Genomic DNA, 15,881 nt, shown 5'->3' with positions numbered 1-15,881 from the left:
TGGTCAAGGTATATAGAAAACCTATGCAAACGGTTGGCAGATTTTTACATATTTTTCAAAAGAGAATACGGTTTTGCATCAAAAAATTGAACTTAAGTTTTGGTACATCTACTTACACCGTGTTTACACAGGCGAAGCGACCACTCAGTTCTTACTTTCCGTATCAGTGTGTACGCAGGGCCTGTAATGCTACCAAGGACGGCCGCCTTTTATTGGTGGTGGCAAAATTTTAATTTTTCGTATGATTCCAAATGAATTAAACAAGACAAAGGAAGAGGAAGTCTGGGATAAATCGGAAATATAAATCAAAAACAAAACATAGTGTTGAATGTTGGGCTCCATGTGGTTCCCAAGTCGTGCAGCGGTCGTAAACCATAAAATTACCAAGTATGCAGCAAGCAGTCGCAAACTCATGTTTTATTTATTCACTTTTACAAATCGATTTCAACTGATTAACAGCCATCATCGGTGCTTTCAACCAATATGTGCACTGAGTAGTATTCAGGGCACATATTGGTTGAAAGCACCGATGATGGCTGTTAATCAGTTGAAATCGATTTGCAAAAGTGAATAAATAAAACATGATTTTGCGACTGGTTGCTGCATATTTGGTAATTTTCAAACATAGTTTCTTACGGAACATTTTCTACGGTACTGTGAAACAGATGAGAAAGGAAGCACCGGAGTTTGTCACCTTGATCGCGTCTTTCAAAATAGAAAAGCTCACAAGTGCCGATGTTGCTAACTCAGCTTCTACCATGCACCTACACAACACATGAAATGTACCAACGTCAGCTGGAAAGCTCCTACAGAAGCGACAAACTTTATAATTGCTACTACAATATAAAGACAAATCGCTGTCTAACATTATTAAAGTCTTGAAAGTTCTTGATCGACTTACTCCAAATTTTTACATGATACTCTAGTAAACATTCGACGTATATAGGCTACACAATCTGTTAGTATAACTTGTATATAAATATGTAAGCGAGCACAATCCCTGTACATGAGAGGCAATATCCTGACTGACTGACTGACTGACTAAGGATAGAAACTTGAAATTAGGAGAAGGTTTCGATCTTACGCTGTAGGCGATGTTTAAGAAGGGACTCTCCAAAGTTGCATTCGTTAGGGGGCGAAATAGGAAATGAAGGGTTGTTTTCAACATGTCATTACGCTTACGAAAATTGGTATTTGGTTTCACCGTCAGTTATAAAGAAATACTTGTGTCAGATTTTTTGTAAATTTTACTCTATGGGGATGAAAAAGCGGTTTTTTTGAAAGTATATCATTATTAAAGAACTACTGAAGTACTTTTAAATCCTTGAACAGTGGTTTTGGAAATCTAACCCCTAAGTAGGTGAAGCAGGGTATGAGATTTTATACGGAAATATTATATACGGAATTTTAATACATAATTCAGAAATGAAAAATATGTGTTTCACTGTATCTGGAAATTCAGCCTGACTCACCATCGTCCAGCCAAAATCTCTATGAAAAGAGACTTGAAGTTAAAATAGGGTGTGGATCTCATAATTAAGACGTCGTTTAAGAAGTAATCGTCTGAAATTCCACTCCTAACGGAGTGAAATGGGGGATGAAAGGCTCTTTGAAAGTACATCGCTATTAAGATAATTTTGAATCTAGAACTACGAAAACTGGTGTTTGGTTGCTTAGTCAGAATATAAGAGATACGTTTCTCAACATTCTTGGAAATTCGACCAATAAGGGGGTAAAATAAAATTAGATAATTACTAAAGTACTAGTTAAGAATTTTTAAAACCCCATATATGACGACTTGCATTTAACTTTTCGATTAGAAATTTAAAAAAATATTGTTTCATTTCCTAGAATTTCGGACCTTAATGGAGTGCAAAAGGTCATGAGAACTTTTAGGAAAATAATTCATATATCAAAAAATTTGAAACCTAAATTTACGAAAATTAGTATTTCGCTTCTAGGCGGGATATAAACAAATACTTGTTTGGAAACGAAAGTTGCTATGGAAATATCCCCACAAGAAAGCAAAATGACTGATTAACAAAATCTTTGGACTCCAGCTACCAGAATCGTTTTTGGTCAAAAGTACATTCGGAAAAGATCATGCTTATATGGCCTTAATTGGCGAGAAATGTTTGGAAGGTGTTCCAATTTGGGAACAACATAAAAATTCGATTAAACAGAAACAAAAGAAAATCTCTGTAGGCCATAATGTCTACACGAGTGAAACAGCGGGAACTAAGCTACTAATATTTAACGAGGAAACGTTGTTAGCAAAATCTTGAGAAGTTCTTCACCAATTTACTTCAATTTTTACAAAACGTCTAATAAAAATCCCGAAGGACGCAGACTAAAGATACATTTCTTTAAACAATAATGTCCCGCTGTTCTGATAAAACCGACTGCAAGAAGATAATGCTTTTATGTGATAATGTGCGGTTTCGTTCAACACATAATCAAAAATGTTTTACATCGCCGGCCGCTGTGGCAGAGCGGCTCTTGGTGCTTCAGTCCACAACCGCGCTGCTGCTACGGTCGCAGGTTCAAATTCTGCCTCGGGCATGGACGGGTGGGATTTCCATAGCTTAGTTAGCTTTAAGTAGTTATGAGTCTAGGGGACTGATGACGTCCGATGTTAAGTCCCGTGCTGCATAAAGCCACTTGAATTTAATTTTTTTATTTTTATTTATTTATGTATTTATTTATTTTTGCGTCACCCCGGATCCCAGAACTCCTGAAGATACGTCGACTGTGGATATTGTATCGCAGATACAGCCCCTTTGACTGTTCAGAGGTGTCACTACGCCCGCCCAAAGGTGTAAACAACCATGCATTAGCAGCGCCTATTAGACGGAGGGGTCCGACAGCCGATCAGTTCCTATAATTAACACCAGGAAGTACACGGCTCCTGTTGTCTGTAGTTCAACCATGCCTAGACGGTGAATATCGCTGTTCGATCGCGTCCTCGTTGTTACTTTGTGCCTGAAGAGGCTCTGTACAAGGTAACAGTCGAGGCTTGTCGAAGTGAACCAATGCGATGTTGTTCGGACGTGGAGCAGATACAGAGAGACAGGAACTGTCGATGACATGCCTCTCTCAGGCCGCACGCGGGCTACTAGTGCAGTGGATGACCGCTACCGACGGATTATGGCTAGGAGAAACCCTGACAGCAACACCACCACGTTGAATAATGCTTTTCGTGTAGCCACACGACGTCGTGTATTGACTCTAACTGTGCACAATAAGCTGCATGATGCGCATCTTCATTCCCGATGTCCACGGAGAGGTCCATCTTTGCAACCACGACACCATGCAGAGCGGTACAAAGGGGCCCAACATCATGCCGAATGGACCGCTGACGATTTGCATCATGTTTCTTTCATCAGTGAGTGTCGCATATGCCTTCAACCAGACAATCGTCGGAGACGTGTTTGGAATCAACCCCGTCAGGCTGAACGCCTTAGACACGACGTCCAGTGACTGAAACAAGGTGGAGGTTCACTGCTGTTTTGGGGTGGCATTATGTGGGGCCGACGTACGCCGCTGGTGATCATGGAAGGTGCCGTAACGGCTATACGATACATGAATGCCATCCTCTGACCATATCAGCATCGTATTGGCGAGGCATTTGTCTTCCTGGACAATTCTCGCCCCTTCCTTCAAGATAACGGCATCGCTCGACTAGAGTGGCAAGCATGTTCTCCAGACATGAACCCTATCGAAAATGTCTGGGATAGATTCAAAAGGGCTGCTTATGGACGACGTGACCCACCAACCACTCTGATGGATCTACGCCGAATCGCCGTTGAGGAATGGGATAATCTGGACCAACGGTGCCTTTATGAGCTTGTGGATAGTACGCCACGTTGAATGTGGGCATGCATCAATGCTAGAGTACGTGCTACTGGGTATTAGAGGTACCGCTGTGTACAGATATCTGGACCACCACCTCTGAAGGTCTCGCTGTGTGGTGGTACTACATGCTAAGTGTGGTTTTCATGAGCAATAAAAAGGGCGGAAACGATATATATGTTAATCTCTATTTCAATTTTGTGTACAGGTTCTGGAACTTTCGGAACCGAGGTGATGGAAAAGTTTTTTATGTATTTCTTAAGAACGAAAATAGTACTTTTCAACCTATTTATGTTAATCTCTATTTCAATTTTGTATACAGGTTCTGGAACTTTCGGAACCGAGGTGATGGAAAAGTTTTTTATGTATTTCTTAAGAACGAAAATAGTACTTTTAAACCATGAGACAAATTTTACCCGTTTACATTCTTTCTCCTTACATATAACTAAACAACTATTGTACACACGTCCATGTGCTGCTTTGTTTCCTTTCTCGCAGTCATTTTTAACAGAAAATATTAATCGCTGCATTTGTGGCTTATCGGCTCGTAACAGCAATACTACTACGGAAGTTGAATCGTTCGCAACACTGTAATCCAGATCAAAACTATACGAAATGCCGTCATTGAAGCCACTTTCTTCACACAGCGGCAACAGGAGAAGTCGCCATTACCCCTTACACAAATGGTTCCAACCGATTTACCCATTCATATTAAAGCGACTTCAGTTCCCAGTCGGGGTACATTAAGTTAGGCTTCCATGGGGTCTGTGGTGTCAATCGAAGGCATCATGACAGCTGGGGACTACGTGAACATTATTGCGGACCACCTGCGTCGTTTCATGCTTGAAGCCTCCCGTACGGCGATGACATCTTCCAGCATAATAACTGTTCGTGTTGCTAGGTCAAATTCGTACTACAGTGGTTTGGAATAACAATAAACATGGTTCGAAGTCAGAGACGGACGAGTGGGGGTAAGAGCAGATGGACGGAGAGAAGGGTAGAAGTGGACCCAGGGAAGGCAAGAAGGAGATTGACAGAAAGAGAGGAGGGCGAGGTGCAGAGAGAGATGGAAGGAGAAGAAGAGCAGAGAGAGATAGAGGAAGAGGGGTCTAGGATGTATCCTATACCCATACTTAGCAATTGCGAAGCATTGCCGGGTTCGCTGGTAGAGAAATAAAGCTAAATGTCAGCCTGTGGCTCAACGTATTCACTGCGGTGGACAGCTTTCAATGTTTCTAATTCGTTTTCAGTCAGTCATGAGGCTGCAACAGCGTGCAGGCCACAACACCAGTAGGGAGTGCCCACTGCAGAGGACTGAGTGCATTTTCAGTCTCAGGACAGTTTCAAATCGTCAAAGAATCGACCATTAACAGCTGTCCAACGTAGTGGACGCTACGCGCCAGAAGGTTAAATACGTATAGGGGTATCGCTGAGATAAACACTTTTTAATGAATAAAGAAAAAGTAAAACATTTATTGCCCGTCACATGCCATAGTCTTTTGAATCCAGACATTGTGATAAAGGAAGCTTTTAGTCGTAGGAAGATCTACGGCATTCTTTCCACATGAGTCCCTCCCTTCTGAATAACCCATTAATACCATTTAGACTGATGAGCCAAAACACTGTGACCACTGCCCGTCCGCGAAACTGAATGCCTTCTGTCGGCGTTGCGGGGAAGTGACGCAGTAAGGAAAGAATGCAAGCGGAACAGAGACGAATGGGCAGTCATGACAACGAAGATACTTGCCGCAAATGCCGACACCCACTGATATACCCGCTTTTAACACAAGGCCCATTGTTGTGGCGCTATGGCTGGAAACGAAAATCTCGGAAACGGCGAAGCTGGTCGCCTATTGCGTATTACTGTCGGGGGCAGCTATGGAAAGCGGTGAAATAACGAAATGGCCGTACGGTACTGGATGACCATGTCTCAACACGAAACTCAGAGGTCGGAGGATAGGTAGCGATCCGTGGCAAGTCTGGCGACAGAATACAATGCTGGTGTAGGGACAAGTGTATCGGAGCCGTTCAAAGGCCATTGTTAAACATATAGGTTCACATCACACGACACCTACTTGTTCTGTGTTGACCCAACGACAAAGTGGATTATGATTGCATTATGCACAGCATCACTGAGTTTTCACCGTGGACCAATAGAAACCTATCACCTGTCGAGCGAATCGCATTTATTGTTACACCAGGTCGACCGTTGGGTCCTTACGTGCCATCATCCAGAAGAATGGCTGCACGAAACATGCACTGCGCCATAGATAAAAACCGGTGAACGCAGAATTATGCTATGGGGTACATTAAGTTAGGTGTCTGTGATGTCAATCGAAGGCATCATGACAGCTGGGGACTACGTGAACATTATTGCGGACCACCTGCGTCGTTTCATGCTTGAAGCCTCCCGTACGGCGATGACATCTTCCAGCATAATAACTGTTCGTGTTGCTAGGTCAAATTCGTACTACAGTGGTTTGGGGTGCATTTTATTGAACCAAAAATTGATGTCTTGGCCAGCAAATGCGCCTAATCTGAACCCATTGGAATACGAATTGGGTGCCAGCTGCGTGCTATAAACCATCATCTCGTAATTTGCGGGAATTGCTTGACCTATGCCTAGACATTTGGTGCCGCATACCTCTGGAATCCTATCAAAGATTTATAGAACCCATGTGAAGCAGAACAAGCAGAACCTCTGTTGTAGTGTTTGATAAGTGGAAGGACACACTATTTAACAGGTGGTCGTAAAGTTTTGGCTCATTGATGTTCTTCTAGTCCCGCTCCTATATATATATATATATATATATATATATATATATATATATATATATATATATATATATATATATATATAGCGCTAAACTGTGCGTCGTGTTGTAAGATAATCTCTGTCACTACTTAACGGTAAAAATGTGCCAAGTGTCGTAATCATCGTCGTCCATAAGCCAAGTTCCGTAGAAGTCAATGTACATACCTTGTAATAAACAAAAGTGAAATGCTATGCGTATAGATATCTTAGTTATTACGCTTATTGAGGTGATGAAGTAAGTATTGTAATGTAACGTGATGGTGTGCTACGGAAAAGGCTGTCTCATTGTAGCTATACCACAAAGTTACTACTAAAACATGTTTTCCTTTTCAGAAGAATTCAGAAAATCTGTGCAATGATAAAACAGACACACCGCAAAAGCAACAATGTTAATTGTATCACACATTAGTAGCGTCGTGATATAATCGTGTAGCTGTCAAATAAACTAACCACTGTGTCTTCTGGTAGCTCTCAGAAGGTACTTTGAATCCAAAATGTATTTTCAAGTAAACTAAAATGTTGCATTAAAATCTCATTAGCAGTACCGGTATATGTTCTATGTATGTGAACCTTACAGTCATTACGTAATTGTGCAACTCACAAGCAAGAATGTACACACACAATAATACTGTGTCATCTGTTCACTATAACAATGCATTCGTAATTACTGTCTAAATATGTTCCCTAGGTTCTAGACTGGATAGTTAACTTCAAACATTGTTGCATGTTAACAGTTTCTAAGTCTGGCAAAGCATACTAGTAATGTGAAGTGAAAAGTTTTATAGCAAAGACTAAGTTAAAAAGCAGATTATCTCTCAAACGGTTTTACATGCGAAATGTGGTGCAATCCTTTACCCTTTCTAGTGCGCAGAGTTTCAACTTCAAAGCAATTATGTTGTATACTTAGGTAGGGAATACTAAAATTTTTCTCAAGGTTAACGTCTGTTATTTTTCTCCGAGCCAGCCGGTGCACATGGCTGCCTGAGGTGCGAGTCATTGTCTGTTTCTTTGTTGGCGCGTGTCGTTATTGGGATTTGGAGGTCTAACTTCTATAAATTCACCTTGTCGAGAGGGCCCTGCCCTATTTGAAACCTGCCAGTTCTGATGAAGTTCAGGTCTGCCATTACGATTATATCGTCTGTCGTCATGTCGGTAGATAGTATTGTATCTTTCTTGTCGGTCACGTGGTGGAGAATTTCTCCCTGAATCGTAACTCCGCGGAGGACCGTTGTGTCTGAAGTTACTCTGTCTCCCTTGATAATTGTTTTGATTCCCATATTGTCTGCTTCTATGGTTGTCTGTCACATTCATTACTATGGAAATGCTATCTTTCTCTGTAATTATTACTACTCTGCCAACGGTTGTCATACGAGTGGTGTCTGTTTTGGTCACGATTAACGTTGTAAGAATAGCCTTGTCCTGTCCAGTTATTATTCCTTTCATAGCGGAATTGTGATGGATGTGACCTGTAATTGTTGTGTTCCTGTTTTCGCGTCCCGCGATTATCAGTGTCAATTTCTAATTCTTGTAACAGTCCCTGAAAAGCTTCAGTGTCGTCTTTGCAACGTCCTGCCAAAATAATATGTCCTAAATGTTCAGGCAATTTGATTAAGCAAATGCGGATGAGTTCTGAGGGGCTGTATGGGTTTGAAAGATACTGATTCTTATGTGACATGTCTTCGAAATATTTGACAAGACTAGAAAATTCCGATTGTTCGAAATGTTTCATCATTATGATGCTATGTTTTACTCGGTCTTGTGTAGCTTGAGACCAATATTCTGAGATGAAGGCGTGATAAAATTCTCCTTCACTGTGACAATCGTGAATGACCGATTGCATTCTTACAACTGGTTCATTCTCTAAGAAGGCACACATAAATTTTAACCTGTGCTCCAATGACCAGTTGGGAGGAAACTAATGAGAGAATTGATGAAGCCATGCTTGAGGATGAATGTTGTTGCCAGAATTCTTGAATGCTTTGAATTTACGTATAGTAATGAACAACTTATAGTCAAAATCATCTTGTCGGCGAGTCGCATATCGGTCATTGTTACTTCGTTTCGGCGGTTCAATCTCAAAATTCAGTGCGCCTTGCCAATTTTTTTCATAATTTCCGAAATGCACTGTGTTATTATTTTGTGACTTTTCTGTATTTCTAAGTCCCTCTTCCCATGTTGGTGCGCGAGTCTCCTCTGAAATATGTAATTCTTGTATTACCTGTGTCAACAGATCTTGTACTTCCCGGATTTCTCTTCTGTACTGTTCATTGATTTGATTCTGATTTTATTTGAATTTTCTAATATGTTCATACTCTTCTGTGTCAGTGAAGGCTACAGCTCTTGTGTCATTCATATCATCCTCGTACCTTTGTGGATAAGTTGGTGAACTGATCCGAAAGTTCGGCTACTTTCTCCGATAGAGAACTTATTTCCTCAGTGTGTTTTTCTGAACCAAATTTCAGAGTGTCCATTTGTGTTGAAATCTTATCTACTGTGTCCTTTAACTTTTCCTGAGTTTTTGCAAGTTGTGTAACTGAATCGGTAGATGCAACTGAGTCAATTTTAGCTTGCAAGGTGTCGTGATTTTCATGAACAATAGTTTGCAGTTCCTTTATGGCTGCTTCGTGATTCTGTAATGCATTTTCATGACGCGAAAAAATAGGTTGAAAATGCTCACAGGCTTTTTGACATTTTGATTCGATTTTAAGTATCCCAGCACTTAAACCTTCACGTGTTTGTTCAAGCGTTTGTTCTATTGAGTCTAACCTCTGAAGCTGTTGCTGTGTTTGTCTCTGGTTTTGTTCCATCGTGTCTAACTTTTGAAGATTTTGTCCCATGTGTTTCAGATTTCGTTCAAGCGTTGTGTCTAACTTTTGAAGCGTTTGTCTCATTTGTTGCATTAACTGTAATAACAATGCACTGGTGTCTGAAATATGTTCCTCAGTGCTATTCGGCAGTGCATCTGAACCGGCAATATTCGCATTTTGAAAAGCAGAAAATGTGTCTTATTGGAGAAAACGGTGAGGATTCAAAACCTGAATCTACAGTATTTTCAAGATTGTGTCCTGTCATTTCGGATTCCCGAGGCGAGCTGTTGCCGACTGCTTTCGTTTTCACTGTCATTTCTTAGTTTACTTTGGAGCCTAGTATTACGTTTTTCACACGCCATTATTGTCACAATATTTCACACGATAACACAGATGGGCACAATTGGAAGAGTAAAATAAGAAAACACATAAACATAGCACTGAAAATAATATCTAGTTAATTGCAAGCGCAGCTGCAAAATACTTGGTGCAAATCTACATGCATGCCACAACTATTTTACTATACAACAATGAAAACTACAACTACAACGAAGATTCTCTCTACAATTACACGCTAGCAATAAACAACAGCTACACTAATTACACAAACTACAAGAAAAAATCTGAAGATTCCAGTGAGGTGTCCTCCGCTAAGGGTAGACATATGAAACGTCCCCTTAGAAAAATTAATGAATTACTGTGCTCATAAACCTCTTACATTATTTGATTTCTAACAGCTGAGCAGAACTGAAGGTACTCAGACATTTCGCTCTTTACCTATTCTGATCAACACTAAACTGAAACACAATGTTTTTAGCGCAACGCAGTCTGACTTTCAATAATACCTACAAATGAATGGCCCTGACTAACATTAACCTATACCTTTCACATATCACTTGCCTTACAAAAATCTTCGTTACTCGAACTACTGCAATAAAGCGAGAGCCACTACTGCCAGCTAAATAAAAGATTCAAACTACTGAAGGCACTAACTACTGATAGGCATAGATAGCAAATGAAAGATTTTGATAGAGAACAAACAGTGTATTTACCTTAATAATGTTCAAAAGTCATAATATATATATAGCATTTCATGACATACAGTCTTACAAATTTACTGTCTCTGATGGACACGCGTCCAGATCATCCGCTCTCAAAACTCCGCCATTTCTCTCCCCCACATCTACCACTGCTGGCGGCTCACCTCCAACTGTGCAACGCTACGCGCTGTTTACATCTAACTGCCCACTACAATAGAGAATCTTTCAACAATGCAAACCAGACACAGACTGCACACTGCACACAGCACAGCCAGTGATTTCCATACAGAGCGCTACTTGGCGGACAAGATGATGGAACATATGTTAAGACATCAGGAAATAACTTCCACGGCACTACAGGGAAGTGCAGACGATAAAAACTGTAGAGAAGATGGAAATTGGGATACATTCAACAAATAACTGAGGACGTAGGTTGCAAGTGCTACTGTGAGATGAAAATGGTGGCTCAGGAGAGGTATTCGTGGCGGGACGCTTCAAACCAGTGAAAAGGAAGGTAACTGAAAAAAATCCAAAAACCACAGAAAGTTCAAGGACTGGAACCTCCCGGGCAAAAAGGGTTGGCTTGAAAATTCCATGCAGGGAGGCAAAATCCATGGAGCCGTCCCTGTAAGTAGAAAATTAACGAGTTTTCCAAGTAGATGGCATCAGTGAAATTATCTGAAAGCTGGACGGACGTTTACTCACCGTTGCAGGCACTGATTGACCAGTAATGACTGTCATTACTGCACCCTGTGACGTGAAGTAGTTGCTTAAACAATTTCCCTTAAAATTCCGAGAGTGAAGGTGGAAGTGTTTCTTCTGTTAAGTTATGGTAGTAATCTATAACATTGGAGTCCATTGAACAGTCGTAGGGGAAAGTGTTGTAGCTTTTTGCAGCTTGCTGAGTCCGCCTGCTCAGCTTTCTTTACTACATTTTTGCTGGATGGCATTAAGTCTATGTGTTTGCAGTCTGAAATACCAAAAATTTCTATTGAATGTAAGACTCAGAGCATGTTCCAACGTACAACGTGGTTATCTACCTATGAACAGACATTCTACTGGAATTAAGAAGCGTTTAAAACGAGAAAATCTTGTCATAATTATATTTAATTATATACCTGTTTCTTATTTACTGCAGTACACGTCAAATATCAATAAGTGAAACCAATTAAACAGAAATAGTGTCAGAAAAGAGTTACAAGTTAAATACATTCTGAAGGAGAAGCTATTAGAAACTGAAACAATTTTGCGTTTTCAAGGCAAGTACAATTATTAATAAATTAACGAATCTCAGTTCGTTAGCAAGTACAATTATTAATAAATTAAGGAATCTCAGTTCGTTAGATGTATCACTCATTCCATGAAAGACGTACTTCTGTTTTGTAGTACAAGTTGGTGCACGACCGACGAGGCATGTCTTGATTACCCGCAAGTTATATAAACAGCTCCAAGTCAGGGGGAAAGATACGTGTTTTAACTGCTGATAGCATTAGTGACTCTGAACAAAAAACTTTATGTTGACATATGCACTATTCCGAATGATTTCCGATTTTTAATGTACATTTCTATTTATTTTTTGTATTATTCGTAGTCATTGCTTACAACGTACCATAGTAGCATAGAGGAAGTTGAGACGGACGTTTTGATACAGGAGGCTTGTAGTCAAACAAGTCGGAAAACTACATCAATCTGGCCTACAAAAAGTACTTAAGCTACAGCGCACACGCGTCGCGCGGGACTTCCAATATTCTCGTAATCTCTTAGCGCAAACTGTTAGTCCTATACAAAAAATAAATAGAACCTTTTTTGCAGCAAATTTAATTTAGTTTAATTGTGTACTGAGACCCGTTTTCGTTGGAGTGTGGGTTTTTCGAATTATTAAAGAGAAACCTACAAAAATGATGCCGGCGGGAGTGGCCATGCGGTTCTAGGGGCTACAGTCTGGAGCCGAGCGACCGCTACGGTCACAGGTTCGAATCCTGCCTGGGGGCATGGATGTGTGTGATGTCCTTAGGTTAGTTAGGTTTAATTTGTTCTAAGTTCTAGGTGACTGATGACCTCAGAAGTTAAGTCGCGTAGGGCTCAGAGCCATTTTTGGAGAAAAATGATATTAAATGTCTTTTATTTCGGAAACCATTGACAATAGGTCATATTGTGATCGTGTGGGTGTTATTCTGTCATTCTGCGCAACGGATTAACCTGAGTTGGCTCCAGCAAGATGCCATTTCCACCCCTACACTAGTACAGAAGTCAGACAAACGCTCCTATCTAAAGAGAAATGCCTGGAAAACTTTCAGCAAAAATATCTTCTGGAGTCATGTGCACTGTAAGAAAATGACATTAAAATTCACAAAATTTTTAACATAACTAGTGGGATACTTGGGTACTGGAGTAATGTTAGTTAGTGTAAGAAAAACATGAAACTAACGAAAATTATTATTTATTTTGCAAAATTTCTGAGAAATCACAATGGAACTTTTAGTTACGAATGGAACAAGCTATTTCTGGGTTCCTTTCGGAGTGTGAATTTAACCCTTAAGGATAAGATTCGCTAATGAAATTTCTATCAAAGTTTAAGATTGTTAATGACTTGGCAGAATGGCTGAGACCCACGCCTACTCAACTTGAATAATTATCCGTTAGAATGTTGCTAGGTACGGCCAAGGCTGTCGCTTGTGAAATGCAGTGAAGTGTACTGTTGTGGAGGAAATATGGAGCTCTCAAGAGCTGTAGCGCACAATACCATAAGCTGCAATGACTGCTGTCTGCGCCACTCGCTGCTGACAAATAAGATATGTCTCGTTCCATCTGGATTGACCTATGCCAATCAAACTTTACCTAAGCTTTGATGAGGTCAAGGACCCCCATTCGCCCCTAGTCTAACTATTGGCGTGGTACACCAGTCAGATAACCAGTCCACCATGATGCCACTAAAAAAATTCACTCAGAAATGTTTAACTATAACTCTGTTGGTGCACACCACACAATAAGTGTGGTGGCCAACACAGTGAACAACGCTTAATCGCAAGGACTCAATATAGAGTTGCACTCCAATTCGCTCTCGACAGAGGTGCTCTCCCAGTGAAGTACTGAGGAGAGACTTGTTCCTCACTCTTTGAGTACATGCACGTGCGCACATGCTCTCGTTACGTGTTCTCACTCCAAGAGCGACAACAGAACAGCTCCTGTCCACATCAGATGTGAAGGGGTATATCTTTTGGTCTCTTCCATTACTCTTCCAGCTCAAGGTGTCAGGAATATTGTGTGCCAATCAGCATTGCTCTTCTAAAACGGGAGAATGACGTTTCATTTAAGGCGACCAATCCGGAATTCTGTAGCATCTGCGTTTGGCGTTTGCTGTCTCCCTGTGAAAACTTCTGAAACTGCATGCTATGTTTGTAAAGAATGTGTAGATTGGGTGTTCCCACACAATGTAGTGGAATATGCTTTTAAGCCGAACACGGGGTTGTTCTTCCTTCCATTCGAGCATACGCCGTCTGCTCTATGGGCGGTCGCCGGCCAATATAGGTAAGCATGCTCATCCTCTGAAGGGACCGGACTCCCGGCGTGTGGTCTGCCTCTCTCGAACTAAAAGCTCATGTCTCGTGTCTGGAATGTGTGTGTGCATGCCAACCTTGAGTATTTCAATCTCGGTGCGCATTTGCGATTTACTAGTTATTTGCATATCTTTTATATGAATTCATAGAACATTGACTTTTTCTTATCGAGTTTGGATTTGAAAGAAATGTCTTCATGTTCGGAATATGATTGTGAGGGCGGAATATGTAAGCAATGAAAGTCAGGAGACCACGACGTCTAACAATATGTCCATATGAAGATTTTTGTTCAGAATCATTAATACTGATGTGTCTTAAAGCATGTGTCTTTCCTCCAGACTCGCCCTTTATTTAGCACTTAACTCACCATGAAACTCTATACCTGGAGAATTTACGATATTTTCCAAAAAGCTCTGACGTATGCGTGTTACGAATAGCAGATTGACAGATACATTGCATACGGATATGCGGCGTAACTGTTCATTTGCACTTCATAATGTGTACTTCTTGCGATGGCTGGCCGCTGTGGCCGAGAGGCTCTAGGCGCTTCAGTCTGGAACTGCGCGACCACCACAGTCGCAGGTTTGAATCCTGCCTCTGTCATGGATGTTTCTGATGTCCTTAGGTTAGTTAGGTTTAAGTAGTACTCAGTTCTAGGGGACTGATAACCTCAGATGTTAAGTCCCATAGTGCTCAGACCCATTTGAACCATTCTTTTCAGATGATTTTAATATTTTTGGTAATATCATTTTGAATATATGGACCTTTAGAAAAAGGATCCTTGCCTAAACTAGTCACCAGGTAAGTAAAAACGTGAAGTTTGCAACTTTGGTGGATTTTCCTCTACTGATTAGCAGAAGTTGCTGACCTGCAATTATTCCAGCATGTTGGCAATCAGCAGATACATTTCCGTTTTCTGTAGACAAAATACTTTGACCTCTCCAATGATCCACAGTTTTTTAAATTTCTGTTTAATATCCTTTCTGGTTAGCTTACACTGAAAACTATTTGTAAATAATGATATGTAATTTCATGGAATATTTTAAATCTTGTCAGCATTTAGTTCCTTGTAAATTTCATCCCAAATGATCACTTGTAAACTGTTCTTAAAAACATTTGTCTTGGAGTCATTAATTATTGTAACTTATTTCCACTCAGCAGTACCACACTGTAAGGCACAATATTGTTTATCCTAACTAACCGTGCATCATGATCAAGGAGAGAATTTGTTACTGGGTAAACAATTATTTTCTTGCTCTGTGTTTCTCCTACAAAAACTGTCTTTATCCACCCATATGGGAAAGATAATTACTGAGATCAAATTGAAGAATCCTAATAAAGTTTCCAGACCATTTCCCCTATCAGAATCCTTTAGAAAATCTTCACTGAAGTGGTCAAAGACTATATAACTCTTCCAGCTGTCTGACAGATGGCATTCCCTATAAACAGTTCAAAGTTTCATAGTGGGGATCTACCCACAGTTACAATTACAAGTGAACTATTGGAGATACGTCTATTTGCTGATCACTTCAAAATCTACTTCTCTCAATATTTTTCAACTTTAAATATATGTAACAACTCTTGCTTCTGCAAGAGTCAACTGCTGGAGTGTCATCTGGTACATGTAACTTATTTAATGCAGCGGTTGTGTTGCTGATACGGACACAGGACGCCTATCTTTTCAAAGCTCTCTACATTTCACACACAGACAACAAGTTCTACTACCATTTTTCTCAGAACTCTAATATATTAACGAAATAAGCTGACTTTACTTTTCTATGGAAACTCTAGCATTTTGTGTGGCTCTGCT

Source organism: Schistocerca serialis, chromosome 6 (assembly GCF_023864345.2).
Source record: "Schistocerca serialis cubense isolate TAMUIC-IGC-003099 chromosome 6, iqSchSeri2.2, whole genome shotgun sequence".
NCBI classification, from domain to species: domain Eukaryota; kingdom Metazoa; phylum Arthropoda; class Insecta; order Orthoptera; family Acrididae; genus Schistocerca; species Schistocerca serialis.
Note: the sequence above shows the minus strand (reverse complement) of the source record.